The sequence below is a fragment of the Dendrobates tinctorius genome, unplaced genomic scaffold, assembly GCF_039654945.1.
Source record: "Dendrobates tinctorius isolate UK_male_01 unplaced genomic scaffold, ASM3965494v1 ptg000022l, whole genome shotgun sequence".
NCBI classification, from domain to species: domain Eukaryota; kingdom Metazoa; phylum Chordata; class Amphibia; order Anura; family Dendrobatidae; genus Dendrobates; species Dendrobates tinctorius.
In genome coordinates this window covers 69,175,308-69,191,756 of record NW_027361690.1, presented here as the reverse complement: position 1 = coordinate 69,191,756, position 16,449 = coordinate 69,175,308, and positions in this window count along the sequence as shown.

The following is a 16,449-nucleotide window of genomic DNA, read 5'->3' as shown; positions in this document are numbered from 1 at the left end:
TAGAAGGACCAAATTTCCGCAGATGTTCAGCAATCCTTATGCACATTGGACGTATTGTCCTGCCAGTATACAATTTCCCACATGGACATGTAATCCCATAGATTACTCCTTTAGTTTCACAAGTGATAAAATCCATAATATTAAATTCATTACATTTATTGGCAATTACCATTTGCTTTTTCGTGCCCAATTTTTGCAAGGACCACATTTTTTACATGGAAAGGGGTCTTGATTCACCTATATTCTTCCTTGTTGGATTTCTTGAAATTGAAGGGGTAATCATATTCCCCAAATTGTTGGCTTTTCTGAAAAAAGGACCATTGGAGCATACCACCTGCCAGACCAGTTCATGTGTGCGCGAGTTGATGTTCCTCCGACACAGTTTACCCTCGTAGATAAACAGCTTGCCTCTCTCCTTCCATAGTTGCTGTGCTTCCTGTGGGTCATCTGGACCAGGGTGTGCATCAGCTTGTGCCAGACACTCCTTTACGAGGCGAACAGCTGGGTCACTGTCTTGGGTCTCTGCCCACTCATGACGGGGTAATGGATACAACGTTACCTCTTGTACGACAAAGCGCTTATTCCTCACTCCTTGAGAGCCGAGGGCTGCAATTGGACGGTGGAAGGCTGGTAACTTGATTTCTTCAAGTTCTTTTGGATCTTCCCCCCCGTCTAGTGAATTGGGCATCCTGGACAACGCATCCGCATTAGCGTTCTTATGTCCTGCTCGGTACTTGATGGTGAACTCATAGTTGGACAGCCGGGCCATCCATCGCTGCTCAAGTGCCCCGAGCTTTGCTGTTTCAAGGTGGGTTAGCGGATTATTGTCCGTGTAGATGGTGAACTTTGCGGAAGCCAAGTAGTGGTTGAAGCGCTCTGTTACCACCCAGACTATGGTGAGGAACTCCAGCTTAAAGGAACTGTAGTTGTCGGAATTCCTCTCAGTGGGACAAAGCTTCCTGCTGGCGTAGGCAATCACTCTCTCTCTGCCTTTCTGCACTTGTGACAGCACTGCTCCCAATCCCACGTTGCTGGCGTCAGTGTAAAGTACAAATGGTTGGTCATAGTCAGGGTAGGCCAGGACCTCATCTCCCGTTAGGGCCAATTTCAACTTGGTGAAGGACTCTTCTATCCTTTTGTTCCACTCGAATGGAAGATTTTTGTTCTTGGCCTTCTTGGATTGGCCCACTAGAAGATCTTGCAGCGGTGCTGCTATCTTGGTGAAGTCCTTGATAAATCTTCGGTAGTAGCCTACTAACCCAAGAAATTGCCTCACTTCATGGATAGTGCTGGGTCTTTGCCAGTCCCGGATAATGGTGACTTTGTCAGGATCGGGTGCCACACCTTCCGCGCTCACCACATGGCCTAGGTACTGCACCTTGGGTTTCAAAAGGTGACATTTGGAAGGTTTTATTTTCAGGCCAAAGTTTGACAGGGCTTCGAATACCTCGGCCAGGTGCTTCAAATGGTCTTTGTAGGTTTTGGAGAAGATGATGATGTCATCCAGGTACAGCAGAATGGTTACAAAGATTTTATGTCCAAGGCAGCATTCCATTAACCGCTGAAATGGTCCTGGCGCATTGCTGAGCCCGAACGGCATGTAGTTAAACTCGCAGAGGCCCATTGGTGTTGTAAATGCTGTCTTCTCTTTGTCTGCCTCTGCCACAGGAACCTGCCAATACCCACTTGTGAGATCTAAGGTAGAGAAATAATTAGCAGTTCTCAGTGCGGCTAGTGATTCCTGAATTCTAGGCAATGGGTAAGCGTCTTTATGTGTAATGCTGTTAATCCACCTGTACTCTACACACATCCTCATAGTACCATCTTTCTTCTTAACGAGGACTAATGGAGCTGCCCAGGGGCTACAACTATCTCTGATTACCCCAGCCTCCTTCATCTCCCGTAACATACTCTTGGCACATTGATAGTGTGCTGGGGGTACAGGCTGGTGCCTCTCTTTAATGGGTGGATGATCTCCTGTGGGGATATGATGTTGGACCCCTTTTGCCTGCCCAAAGTCTAGAGGATGCTTGCTGAAGACCTGTTCAAATTCTCAAGCCACTCGGTAAGCCCCATGCTTTTGGTGCGAAGGGGTGGAGTCAGTGCCTACATGTAGCTGCTGACACCAATCCTCCTGCTGCCCTTCAGAGCCATTCTCTTCCACCTTGTCAGATGGAAGCAAGGGTTCTAGAGTCTCGATTGCATTGTTACTGACAGTGAACAATTTAGCAAGGGTGGCATACCGGGATAACTGGACCTCTCTCTCCCCACAATTTAAAATGCATATTGGTACTCTCCCCTTGCAGATATCAACTACTCCTCTGGCTGTCAGGATAGTGGGCCTACTATCAGAGTACAAGGGTTCTACCCGGGCTTGGTAATCTTGAGCCCTTAGGCCTATTGCTGCCCGACACCAAATTAACATTTCACTTCTGGGAGGTACTGCAACAGGAAAAGGATCATTTACTCTTACACTGCCGTCTTCTCCACCAGACAGCTCTACCTGTTGTCTCTGCATCAGGGCTCTGATCTCTTTTTGCAGAACCCGTTGCTGACTGGAGCTGGCGGTCTCGGCTACCTGTTGTAACAAAGCAATAATTTCTCCAAGACAATTTTCAATTACATTAGTGCCTAAAGTGATCATAGGATGGCATTCTCGTTTGTCAATATAAACTATTATCAAACCTTGCGATTGCAATTCTACTTTGCCAATCTTGATGGTCACCTCTTTATATCCCATCTGAGGCAAGGGCTGACCACTGCTGGCAAAAATGGTAAGGTCTTTATCTGGTCTATGAGTAATGTCTGAATCTGCCCAGTACTGCTTAAAAAGAACATATTTTGTATCGTTGTCACCTGGGAGCCGGTGTCCAGTAAAGCGTTCATCGGAAAACCGTCAATCACAACAGGCAAGACTGGTCGTCCTCCTACGTAGAGATGAGCGACTTTGCCTTTTTTAGGGTCGAGTCGAGTTTCATGAAACCCGACTTTCGCAAAAGTCGGGTCGAACGAAATCGGCTGACTATAGGGAAAAGTCGGATGCCGACTGAAGCACAAAAGGAAAGTCGGCAGGGAGTGGAGGACAGTAAACACACCCACAGTGCCCATTTCAATGCCAAAAACATCAATTCTCATTACTGAAGCTTGTCAACCTTAATTTACTTCATAATAATAGTTACACATTGAAAACTGGGGGTTATTTGGCTAAAGTTGTGGGGGGTAGGGCTGGCTCCAGGTTTTCATGTGCCCTGGGCCAAAGAGTGTCAGTGCGTCCCTTTAACACATACCACAACTCATGATGCTCCGATACGGCACAGAAATATAGGTATAGTACAATGACAAATACTTCACTGCTTACATGACATGACTGATCTATTTTAAATTGTACAATAGCTCAAAAAAAGGACAGTATAATACTCCATACAGTATTATGGTCACCACTTTGTGCGCCATACAGAATAATGAGCCCCATATATTTCTCCATACAGAATAATTGGTCACATATAATGTTCCATACAGTATATGATGAGCTCCACATAATGCTACAGTATATTATGGTCCCCATGGACGATGCTCCAGTGTGTTATGGGCCCAAATAATGCTCCATACATAATGGGCCCCATTTCTAATGCTCCAGTGTATAATGTGTCCCATAGAAGCTGCTCCAGTGTCTGATCTGCCCCACTTAGAATGCTCAAGTATATGATGGGCCCCATGGATGATGCTCCAGTGTCTTATGGGCCCAAATAATGCTCCACATATAATGGGCTCCAATTCTAATGCTCCAGTGTATAATGGACCCCGTAAATGCTGCTCCAGTGTCTGATGTCCCCCATTTGGAATGCTCCAGTATATGATGGGCCTCATGGATGATGCTCCAGTGCAGGGGTCCCCAACCACCGGTCCGCGGCCCAGCACAGGGCCGTTGCAGTGCTCTTGCCGGTCCGCGGACAGAAGGGGAGCCGGCGGCTGTGTAGCAGCTGATACCCTGCATAGAGATACCTGTCGGCGCGGCGGCTTCATCCAGAGCTGAGCGGTCAAGTGTACCGCTCATTTAAGGTCATGAATATGGATGCCACTCCTCTCCCATAGGCGTGGCGTCCATATTCATGGACCTTAATGAGCAGTAGCACATGACCAATCCGCACAGGAAGAAGCTGAAGTGCCGCGAGATGCAGGGAGGGAAGATCAGCGAGGGGAGGGAAGTTCAGTGGCGTGAGGGTGATTATGATGGGGGAGCCCAGCCATACATACACAGGTGGAAGTGGAGTCATATATACAAGGGAGGGAGAGTGTGCGGAGCCATATATACAAGGGAGGGAGAGGGAGCTGAGCCATATATACAAGGGAGGGAGGGTGGAAGCGGAGCCATATATATAAGGAAGGGAGAGTGGGAGCGGAGCCATATATACAAGGGAGGGAGGGTGGGAGCGGAGCCATGCATACAGGATGGGACAGGGGAGCCATGTATACAGGATGGGAGAGTGGGAGCAGAGCCATGTATACAGGATGAGAGAGTGGGAAAAGAGCCATGTATACAGGATGAGAGGGTGGGAGCGGAGCCATCTATGCAGGATGGGAGAGTGGGAGCAGAGCCATATATACAGGATGGGAGAGTGGGAAAAGAGCCATATATACAGGATGGGAGGGTGGGAGAGGAGCCATGTATACAGGATGGGAGAGTGGGAGTGGAGCCATGTATACAGGAGTGGGAGCGGAGCCATGTATACAGGATGGGAGGGTGGGAGCAGAGCCATATATACAAGGATGGGACAGGGGAGCCATGCATACAACAGGGGGTGCCACACAGAGCTGGACAGGACGGGGGGAACCACACATACACTTTCTGATGATTAGAAAATAATCAGCATGTACAGTACTCCAGTATAATTTTTTCTAAGTGCTCAATGCTCCATTTCCTTGTAGGTTCCAATCATCATTAGCAGTGACATTCATCAGTAGAAGTAGCCCAGTGCTCCCACTGAAACAGAGAAACAAGCCAGGTGCTCCCACTCATTCAAAACCTATGGTGAGTTGAGTCACATTATAAATGTTATAATTAAGTGATAAGTATGCACTGCTAAACTACAACCGTGTCCATAGCCCCTCCCCCTTATGACCAAAGCCCTGCCCCTGCCACACCTCCATCCCCGCCCTGCCGGGCCATGGAAGAATGGTCTTGCTTGAAACCAGTCCCTGGTGCAAAAAAGGTTGGGGACCACTGCTCCAGTGTATGATGGGCCATAGTAATGCTCCAGTATATGATGGGCCCCATTTTTAATGAACCCAGGCATGGTATGTGAAAAGAGCTCCATGGAGTAATCTGAAGTGTGTGCTGGCGCATTCTTCACTTTTGGTGTGGGTTAAGGACACAAGTAAAGGGGTTGCTCCTGACCAGAAGCCTCCACTGACGACTCAGTGCTTGCATTTTTTGAAACTTCAGAAAAGGAGGCGATAGAGCTGGAGGCTGTTTCAGCAATGTAAGCCAAAAACAGTTCCTGATACTCCAGCTTTAAAAGCAGGCTACCTACTCCTAGAAAAGGGAGCCTTACAGGCCTTCCAGAGCTACACCATGATGCAGGCTCAACACCTCCTGCCTTAGCTATTGTGTTTTTGGCACTACCAGCAGATGCACCACCACCATCAGTACCACATGGCCCCCCACGCCAACATCCACGTCCTCTTCCACCATACTTCCTCATGTTTTAGAAAATTGACCCAAAATACCAGCAGATATATGGTACTGTATCAGAAGCGTACAGCTCTATACAGTCTAGGGATAACAGTAAATCTCCGTATATATTTCATGAGTCATATACAGAGGCTCACAGGCTCAGTATGGATTACCCAGTAAAATAAAAAGGTGAAAAAGGGTACAGTATAACCAGATACAAGGTATATATAGTATAGTGTAAACATTCTTAATCTCCATATACATTTCAGGAGGCAGACACAAATGCTCTCAGGCCCAGTATGGATTACACAAGAATATGAAAAGCTGTAAATGGGTTATGTAACACAAACGTACAGCTGTATACAGTGTTGGGGTAATCTTAAATCTCCTAGTATATTTCCGGAGTAACAGACAGACGTTCACAGGCTCAGTAAGGATTACACCAGAATCTAAATAGCAAAAAAGGTTACTGTATCAGAAGCGCACAGCTGTATACAGTGTTGGCCAAATTTGAAATCTCGGTATATATTTCCGGAGTCACCCTCAGACGCTCACTCAGTATGGGTTTGACCATAATAAAAAATGTTGTAAAAAAGTACTGGATAAAAAGATAGCAAGTATATATATTATAGGGTACAATTGAAATCTCCGTATACATAGTCCCATAGTCACTCTCAGACGCTCACCCAGTATGGATTTTACCGTAATACTAAATGTCGAACAATGGTACTGTATAACAAGATACAAGTTGTATAGAGCATAGGGTAAAAATTGGTATCTCCGATTCACCGTATATATAGAAGGCGTAAACCACACATGCTCACTCACTATGGATGATACTGTAATATAACATTTTGAACAAAGGTACAGTATCAGCACATACCAGGTGTATCCAGTCTAGGGGTAATTGTAAATTTCTGTCTATACTTCCAGAGTCAGACACAGACACTCACAGGCTTAGTATGTATTACACCAGAATTTAAAAAGTAGAAAAAGGGAAAGGTATTCGAAGTGTACACCAGTATACAGTGTTGTGGTACTTTTAAATCTTCGTATATGTTTCAATCTCAGTAAGCCAGTCCAGACTCTCCGCTACTGGAAACTACATGGATACAAGTACAGATGGAAAGTCGAGTGTTGGCAGAAATTTGGGAATTACTCATCGTGGGAAAACCTCCCAGTAGATGTTGCAGAGGCGATGCAGACCCTCAATTACTGTGTCTGTAAAGACAGCGAAAACGGCTCTTTGAGAAGAAAGGATTGATTTATCGCAGTAGCATGGATCACATCACCATTACTAGAGTTGAGCGAAACGGGTCGAAAAATTTCAAAAGTCGCCGACTTTTGGCAAAGTCGGGTTTCATGAAACGAAACCCGACCCTAGGATGAGATCGGCCACGAGGTCGGCGACTTACCCGCCAAAGTCGCGTTTCAAAAGTTTGTTTTGCGCTCTTTTTCAGCCAATCAGGATCCACGGACACTGTGGGCAACGTGATGACATAGGCAGGGGTCACCACCATCTTTCAGAAGGGCATGCAAGTGATTGGCTTGCTTTGGTGGGCGTCACAGGGGTTATAAAAGGGCGTGCACGCCGACCGCCATCTTACTTCTGCCGATCTTAGCATAGGGAGAGGTTGCTGCTGCTGATTCTGTAGAGAGAGCGTTAGGCAGGGAAGAAGAAAAAAAAACTGCTTCTGCTGCTAGCGATTTTGCCTGTACAACACACCAGTCACTGTGTGTGCAGTGCAAGGGGAGGCTATATTGTGGTGGATCAGCGGTGTTGGTTGTTAGGCTGCCTTCTAAGGCTTCATGACAGCTGCATTGCTGTTTACCCACTGCTCTGCAAACTGCTTTTTTAAAAGCAATCCCAATTTTTTTTTTTGTCCTGCTGAGGTACTGAGCGTGCATTTTTTCACACCATACAGCGGTGTACGCTCCTCACACAGTACCGTGTAACGGCTGTTATCACAGCCACAGTGAAGCTATCTGTGTGTCACTCTGTGAGAATAAGTCGAGGACATGTTCCGTTCTTACAGACCTGCACCTACTAGTTTTGTCTAGCTTTCAAACAGTTAAATATATTTGCTGTTTGATCACATTCAAAACTATAGAGAAACAGCGTGTGTCAGTCCGTATACTTAAAAAACACGGAGCTTGACAATTTTACGTACACCGGACAGCCGTGTACGTGCACGCTCCTCTCAGTACCGTGTAACGGCTGTTATCACGGCCACAGTGAAGCTATCTGTGTGTCACTCTGTGAGAATAAGTCGAGGACATGTTCCGTTCTTAGAGACTTGCACCTACTAGTTTTGTCTAGCTTTCAAACAGTTAAATAGATTTGCTGTTTGATCACATTCAAAACTATAGAGAGACAGCGTGTGTCAGTCCGTATACTTAAAAAACACGGAGCTTGACAATTTTACGTACACCGGACAGCCGTGTACGTGCACGCTCCTCTCAGTACCGTGTAACGGCTGTTATCATGGCCACAGTGAAGCTATCTGTGTGTCACTGTGGAAGGATAAGTGGAGGACTTGTTCCATTCTTACAGACCTACACTCTAGGGAGATTCCTATTCTGCCCAATTCTACATACACCTTGTAGTTTGTGATACACTAGCCAATTTCTGCCTGTGACATAGCGCTCTGATATTCAGTGGGCCTCACACAATCCAAAAGTGTCCAGTGTCCACTAGTGTGTGCAGAAATTCAAAATCTCCCTTATCCTGTAGTCACTTTTTTCACACCTGTGCCATCGAGCCTGTGACATAGCGCTGTGATATTCAGTGGGCCTCACACAATCCATAAGTGTCCAGTGTCCACAAGTGTGTGCAGAAATTCAAAATCTCTGTGATCCTGTAGTCACTTTTTTCACACCTGTGCCATCGAGCCTGTGACATAGCGCTCTGATATTCAGTGGGCCTCATATAATCCAAATGTGTCCAGTTTCCACTAGTGTGTGCATAAATTCAAAATCTCCCTTATCCTGTAGTCCCTTTTTTCACACCTGTGCCATCGAGCCTGTGACATAGCGCTCTGATATTCAGTGGGCCTCACACAATCCAAAAGTGTCCAGTGTCAACTAGTGTGTGCAGAAATTCAAACTCTCTGTGATCCTGTAGTCACTTTTTTCACACCTGTGCCATCGAGCCTGTGACATAGCGCTCTGATATTCAGTGGGCCTCACACAATCCAAAAGTGTCCACTAGTGTGTGCAGAAATTCAAAATCTCTGTGATCCTGTAGTCACTTTTTTCACACCTGTGCCATCGAGCCTGTGACATAGCGCTCTGATATTCAGTGGGCCTCACACAATCCAAAAGTGTCCAGTGTCCACTAGTGTGTGCAGAAATTCAAAATCTCTGTGATCCTGTAGTCACTTTTTTCACACCTGTGCCATCGAGCCTGTGACATAGCGCTCTGATATTCAGTGGACCTCACACAATCCAAAAGTGTCCAGTGTCCACAAGTGTGTGCAGAAATTCAAAATCTCTGTGATCCTGTAGTCACTTTTTTCACACCTGTGCCATCGAGCCTGTGACATAGCGCTCTGATATTCAGTGGGCCTCACACAATCCAAAAGTGTCCAGTGTCCACTAGTGTGTGCAGAAATTCAAAATCTCCCTTATCCTGTAGTCACTTTTTTCACACCTGTGCCATCGAGCCTGTGACATAGCGCTCTGATATTCAGTGGGCCTCACACAATCCAAAAGTGTCCAGTGTCCACTAGTGTGTGCAGAAATTCAAAATATCTGTGATCCTGTAGTCACTTTTTTCACACCTGTGCCATCGAGTCTGTGACATAGCGCTCTGATATTCAGTGGGCCTCACACAATCCATAAGTGTCCAGTGTCCACAAGTGTGTGCAGAAATTCAAAATCTCCCCTGTCCTATAGACACCTTGTACCTTGTTTTACATTACTATATAGTTTGTTGGATTTTGTCTACATTTCTACAAAAAATGAGGAAGGCTGGTGGAAGAGGCCGTGGAATTGGGCGGGGGTTGGCAGCTGGTAATGATGGTGTTGATGGTGGATCTGATGGTAGTGGCAAGAGCAAAATAGGACCGAATGCAGGAGGTGTTGAGCCTGCGTCATCGTCTGGCTCCATAAGGCTTCGAAGGCTTAGTTTTCTAGGAGTTGGCAAACCGCTTTTAAAGCCAGAGCATCAGGAAAAAGTTTTGTCTTACATTGCTGACTCAGCCTTCAGCTCTATCGCCTCCTCTTCTTCAGTTGTAAAAAGTAAAAGCACTGAGTCGTCAATGTTCATGAACCACACCTTTCCTTGTGTCCTTCACCCCAACCAAGATTGAAGGATGACGCAGGCCATACTACTGATTACTCCATGGAGCTGTTTTCACATACCATGCCTGGATTATCAAGTGAAATGGTGAATTACCCAGGCCAAGATGAATCTGACATGGAGTGCACTGATGCACAGCCGCTGATAGATGATTCTGCTGGTACATTCACTCAGAGCACTACATTGTCCTCGCAGTGTACAGAGCCAGATTCTGACCCTGATGAGACTCAGGTGCCCCTTCCCGCACACTATACCACCATACACGGTGACACAGAGGAAGGTGCACATGACATTGAAGAGGAGGTGGCGGATGACCCAGTTGTTGACCCAGATTGGCATCCATTGGGGGAAGAGGGTGCTGCTTCCAATAGCTCAGATGAGGAGCATGCACAGCAGACATCGACATCGCAACAGCTGTTATCTGGCAGGCCCGGAGCACTCCAAAGACAGGTTCCAAAAATCAAAAGAGTTGCTGGACAGCTTGTCCAGATGGTCAAAAGATCACAGCGTGCTAGGCCGCAAAATGTCTGCCAAAGTAGGAAGAGTGCAGTGTGGTACTTTTTTGAACAAAATCCTCATGATCAGGCCAAGGTTATCTGTAAGAAGTGCGCAAAGACCTTTAGCCGAGGGAAAAATCTGAAAAATTTGAATACCAGTTGCATGCTTAGACATTTAACCACCATGCACTTGCAAGCGTGGACACAACACCAAACCTCAAGTGCCACATGTGCAACTGATCACAAAGAAGTTAGTCAGCAACGCTACATTGTTTCCCCCTCTGTAAGCCCACTGGTTAGCACAGCAGCAAATGTTGAGGTGTCGTTGCATGGCCACAGCAGTCAGGGAATCCCACTGTTATATCAACGAAATACTGAATCTAGGCCATCAGAAAGAACACCAACTCCATCACCATCATCAACCCTCTCTCAGTCCGCCCTGTCCACCATTACTTCCACCATATGCAGCTCTCAAGTCCAGCTCATCCTCCCAGACACTATGAGTAGGTCAAGAATGTACTCAGTCTCTCATCCGCGTACACTGGGTTTGAACGCCCACATTGCCAAACTAATCTTGTTTGAGATGATGCCCTATCGGTTGGTGGAAAGCGCAGCTTTCCGCGAACTCATGGCCTATGCAGTACCATGCTATGACCTACCCAGTCGCCACTTCTTCTCTCGCAAAGCCATCCCAGCCCTCCACCATCATGTAAAAGACCGCATTGTCCATGCACTCAAGCAGTCAGTGAGTGGAAAGGTGCACCTCACAACTGATGCATGGTCCAGTCGGCATGGCCAGGGCCGTTACGTGTCCATCACAGCGCACTGGGTTAATGTGGTGGATGCAGGGTCCACAGGGGACAGCGGTGGTGGGACAGCGCTGCCTAGCCCACGGTATAGGAAACAGTTGGCTGTAGGCGTTCGACCCTCCTCCTCCTCCTCCTCCTCCTCCAGAAGCGAAAGCTCGTCCACAGAGCACAGTCGTACGAGCACTCCATCTGCAGCTGCCACTGTTGCACACGAGGTGTCCCCCTATCGAGCAGCTAGTGGAAAGCATCAGCAGGCTGTGTTGCAGATGATGTGTTTGGGCGACAGACACACCGCCGAGGTGCTGGCCGAGAACTTGAAGCGACAAACTGAGTCATGGCTGGGCAGTGTACATCTTGAGGCAGGCAAGGTAGTTAGTGATAACGGCCGTAATTTTGTGGCAGCCATAGCCCTTTCAAAACTCAGCCACATACCTTGCTTGGCTCACACCTTGAACCTGGTGGTGCAGTGCTTCCTCAAAAATTATCCGGAGTTAACAGCCCTGCTCCAGAAGGTTGCGAAGACTGTGCGCGCACATCCGCCGGTCGCCTGTACACTCCGTTCGTATGCAGAAGCTGCAGCGATTGTGCTCCACCTTCCCAACCACCGCCTCATTATCGACATTGCAACAAGGTGGAACTCCACCCTGCACATGGTGGAGCGGCTGTGCGAGCAGAGGCAGGCCATAATGCATTTGTGGGAGGATACACGGCCAGGCACTTTGAGAGCAGACATGGAGTTGACAGGTGTGCAGTGGTCGAAGCACTGGCGTAGCGTGGGGGGGGCGGGGGGGGCGGTCCGCCCCAGGCGGCATGTGTGTGCGGGCGGCGCGGCAGCAGCAATTCCACCCTGCAGTGCAGTGCAGCGGCGGGCAGGGAGCGATGCGATCACGGCAGCTCCGCTGCCTGCAAGAGTGAATAGCAGGAGCGGAGCGGCAATGGTCCGTCCTGCTTCCTGCCCGGAGGCCGCGCTTCCTGTTTCACACAGAGGAGCGCCGCTGAGTGACGTCATCATTCAGCGGCCGCTGCTGTGTGAGGGAGGAAGCGCGGGCGATGCTGCGGACAGGTGAGAGGAGAGAGGTGGTGTCTTGTGTGTATGTATGTATGTATGTCTGTGTGTGTGTGTGTCTGTGTGTATGATGGAGCAGGCAATGATGGGAGTGATGGTCTAGAAGGCAATGATGGGGTGATGGAGCAGACAATGATGGGGTGATGGAGCAGGCAATGATGGGGTGATGGAGCAGGCAATGATGGGGTGATGGAGCAGACAATGATGGGGTGATGGAGCAGGCAATGATGGGGTGATGGAGCTGGCAATGATGGGGTGATGGAGCAGGCAGTGATGGAGCAGGCAATGATGGGGGTGATGGAGCAGGCAATGATGGGGTGATGGAGCAGGCAATGATGGGGTGATGGAGCAGGCAATGATGGGGTGATGGAGCAGGCAATGAGGGGAGTGATGGAGCAGACAATGATGGGGTGATGGAGCAGGCAATTATGGGGTGATGGAGCAGACAATGATGGGGATGATGGAGCAGGCAGTGATGGGGTGATGGAGCAGGCAATGAGGGGAGTGAAGGGGGTGATGGAGCAGGCAGTGATGGGGTGATGGAGCAGGCAATGATGGGGTGATGAAGCAGGCAATGAGGGGAGTGATGGGGGTGATGGAGCAGGCAATGATGGGGGTGATGGAGCAGGCAATGATGGGGTGATGGAGCAGGCAATGAGGGGAGTGATGGGGGTGATGGAGCAGGCAGTGATGGGGTGATGGAGAAGGCAGTGATAGGGTGATGGAGCAGGCAATGATGGGGGTGATGGAGCAGGCAATGATGGGGTGATGGAGCAGGCAATGAGGGGAGTGATGGGGGTGATGGAGCAGGCAATGATGGGGGTGATGGAGCAGACAATTATGGGAGTGATGGAGCAGGCAGTGATGGGGTGATGGAGCAGACAATGATGGGAGTGATGGGGTGATGAAGCAGGCAGTGATGGGGTGATGGAGAAGGCAGTGATGGGGTGATGGAGCAGGCAATGATGGGGGTGATGAAGCAGGCAATGATGGGGTGATGGAGCAGACAATGATGGGAGTGATGGGGTGATGGAGCAGGCAATGATGGGAGTGATGGGGAGAAGGCACAGTGATGGGGTGATGGAGAAGGCAGTGATGGGGAGAAGACAATGATGGGGTGATGGTCGAGAGGGCAATGATGGGGTGGTGGGTGAGAATGCAATGATGGTGGTGGTGGAAAGGGCAATAAATGGGGGTGGTGGAGGAGGAGGAAATGATGGAGGTGGTGGAATGGGCAATGATGGGAGTGGTGGGGGAGAAAGCAAAGATAGTGGTGGAGAAGAAAATGATGGAGGTGGGGGAGAGGACAATAATGGGATGCGAGGGGAGGAGGACAATGAGGGGTGTGGGGGATTGGGATGGGAGGAAGGGGGACTTATAATGGCCTTAGGAACAGGGGGAGGTGGAGGAAGACATTATCGTTTATTATGTCTAACACAGTCCCTTAGTATATAGTGTACTCACTAATTCTGTATAACACCATCCTTAGTTACATAGTTTCCTCTTTTATTATGTATAACACCGCCCCTTATTACCTACCATCCTCTCTAGTTATATATGGTGCCGTCCCTTATTATATAGCTTCCTCTGCTGTTATGTATAGTGCTGTCTCTTACATAGTGTATTTTTGTTATTTTTGTTATTCACAGCGCCCTCTTTTATTACATGGTCCCCTCTCTTGTTAGATATAAAATGACTGCTGATCGAGGAGCCGGTGACCAGACGACCAGTCCATCAGCTCCTCCATTAGAAAGGAAGCTTTCCCATGCTCCATCAGCCATCATTGCATTATACAGCTAACAAGACAGGACGGTATGTAATAAAAAACAGGGCTCTATATAATCCAATATGTAAGGGATGGAACTGTACATAACAAGAGAAGGCACTGTGTATGGGACAGCAATATACATAATAAAGGAGACTATGTAATATATACCTGTATGTGTGTGTGTGGCTATATAATATCAATAATCTATCTATATATATATATACACACACACACACGTAGCTTTGACGCCATAAAAGGAGGGGGGCCCGGACAAATTTCTTGCACAGGGACCCCAAGCTGTCAGTGTCCGCCCCCTGTCCGCCAAAATAATTTGTACTTTCTGGTTTTTTTTCTGTCACATTATTAAAAATTATTATTAAAAAAAGCCATTAGGTCTTCATCCAGCATCATCAAGCTAATACATACATATATATAGAGAACTGCAAGAAGTTGAAAGTCTAGAAATTTAGAAATAATAGCAGAGTTAGTAGCAGACTAAAAATTAGATCTTTGAGTGTAGTGTGGGCTCTTCGGATGCTTCCGAATTATCAACGACCAAAGGGGCGGCAAATTTTTCGACCGCCCCGGGCGCCACAAACAGTTGCTACGCCACTGGGTCGAAGCTGAAAGACCTCTGTAAAGTCCTTCAGTGTTTTGAGGAATGCACACGGCTGGTAAGCGCAGACGACGCCATCCTAAGCATGAGCATCCCACTTATGCGTCTGCTCATGCAAACTTTGACGCACCTTAAGGAGCAGGCGTCTGCAGCCAATGTTGATGAGGAGGAAGAGGAGGAGGGAATCCTTGATGACATTCAGCCATTGTCTGCTCAGGGACCTCTCCTGGACGAGGTGGAGGAAGAAGAGGAGGAGGATGATGATGGGGATGATTACTTAGGGGAGGAGGATGCATCTCGTGGGGCAAGTGAAAATGTTGGCGTGGCAAGGTCTGGTACAGGGTTTGTGCGTGACTGGAGGGATGTGGATTTGCCAGAAAGTTCTCCTCCAACCAGCACTCGCAGTGCATCATTGACACCAGGAACATTGGCCCACATGTCAGATTATGCCTTGCGGATCCTAAAAAGGGACCCCCGCATTGCCAAAATGATGAACGATGACGACTACTGGTTGGCCAGCATCCTGGATCCACGCTATAAAGGCAAATTACAAAACATCATGCCACAGGAGAACCTTGACCTAATATTGGCTAATAAACAAGCAACTCTGGTAAATCGGTTGCTTGAGGCATTCCCAGCACACAGCAGCGGTGATGGTTCTCACACGAGCAGTACGGGCCGGGGGCAACTTGGCAGAGGAGTTCATAGTGCACACAGCAGAAGTGGCGTTGGAGACAGGGGTTTCATGACAATGTTGTGGACTGATTTTTCAAGTACCGCTCACACAACTGGTAATACTGCATCGATGGAAAGTGACAGGAGACAGCAGTTGTCAACTTTGGTTACAAACTACTTTTCCTCCCATATCGATGTTCTCCCACACAGGTCATTCCCATTTGACTATTGGGCCACTAAACTGGACACCTGGCCTGAATTGGCACAATATGCCTTACAGGAGCTCGCTTGCCCAGCTGCAAGTGTGCTATCGGAATGAATCTTCAGTGCAGCTGGATCAATCCTGACAGAAAAAAGGACCCGTCTGTCAACCCAAAATGTGGATGATCTAACCTTCATTAAAATGAACCACGCATGGGTTTCCAAGGATTTTGTCCCACCTTCCCCTGATGACACATAGGGTGACAGAAAAATGGCTTGCTTTGGTCCACCTCTTCCTGGGACTGAACCTATTTCGCCTTTTGCATCAGCTGAATGTCCAACATCAACATATGCCACTTTCTAAAACTCCCTAACTGTGCTGCCTCCCCCCCCATGGCCGGGGTCACCACCTAGCGCACGACACCGTGCGAGTGCCGTTGCCCTGGACAGGTGGGTAGGCCGACTCTTGGGCACGTGCACTGGCACAGGGTCCCTCATACTGCAATCAAGTGTCTCTGACGGTGGTGGTGCACACTCGCCGTCAGACACACTGCCGTACTAAGCGGGGCCCAGTGCTAGTACCGACGCCCACGAGTGGGCCCCCCTTGCTTGGGCAGGGCCCCAGCATTTGCAATCTTTACCTCTCCCTGCTCCTCCGCTGTGTAGTCTGGGCCGTCAAATCCATACTGTGCCTGACACCGTCTGAGCCTGCCTCCTGATGTATAGACATATATTTTGAATGTGTACGCTATCCATACATGTTATCCGGGGATACGGTACCCTTTCTCACCTTTGTGCAATCACGTGCAAGCCATACTGGGCCTAACACCGTCTGAGCCT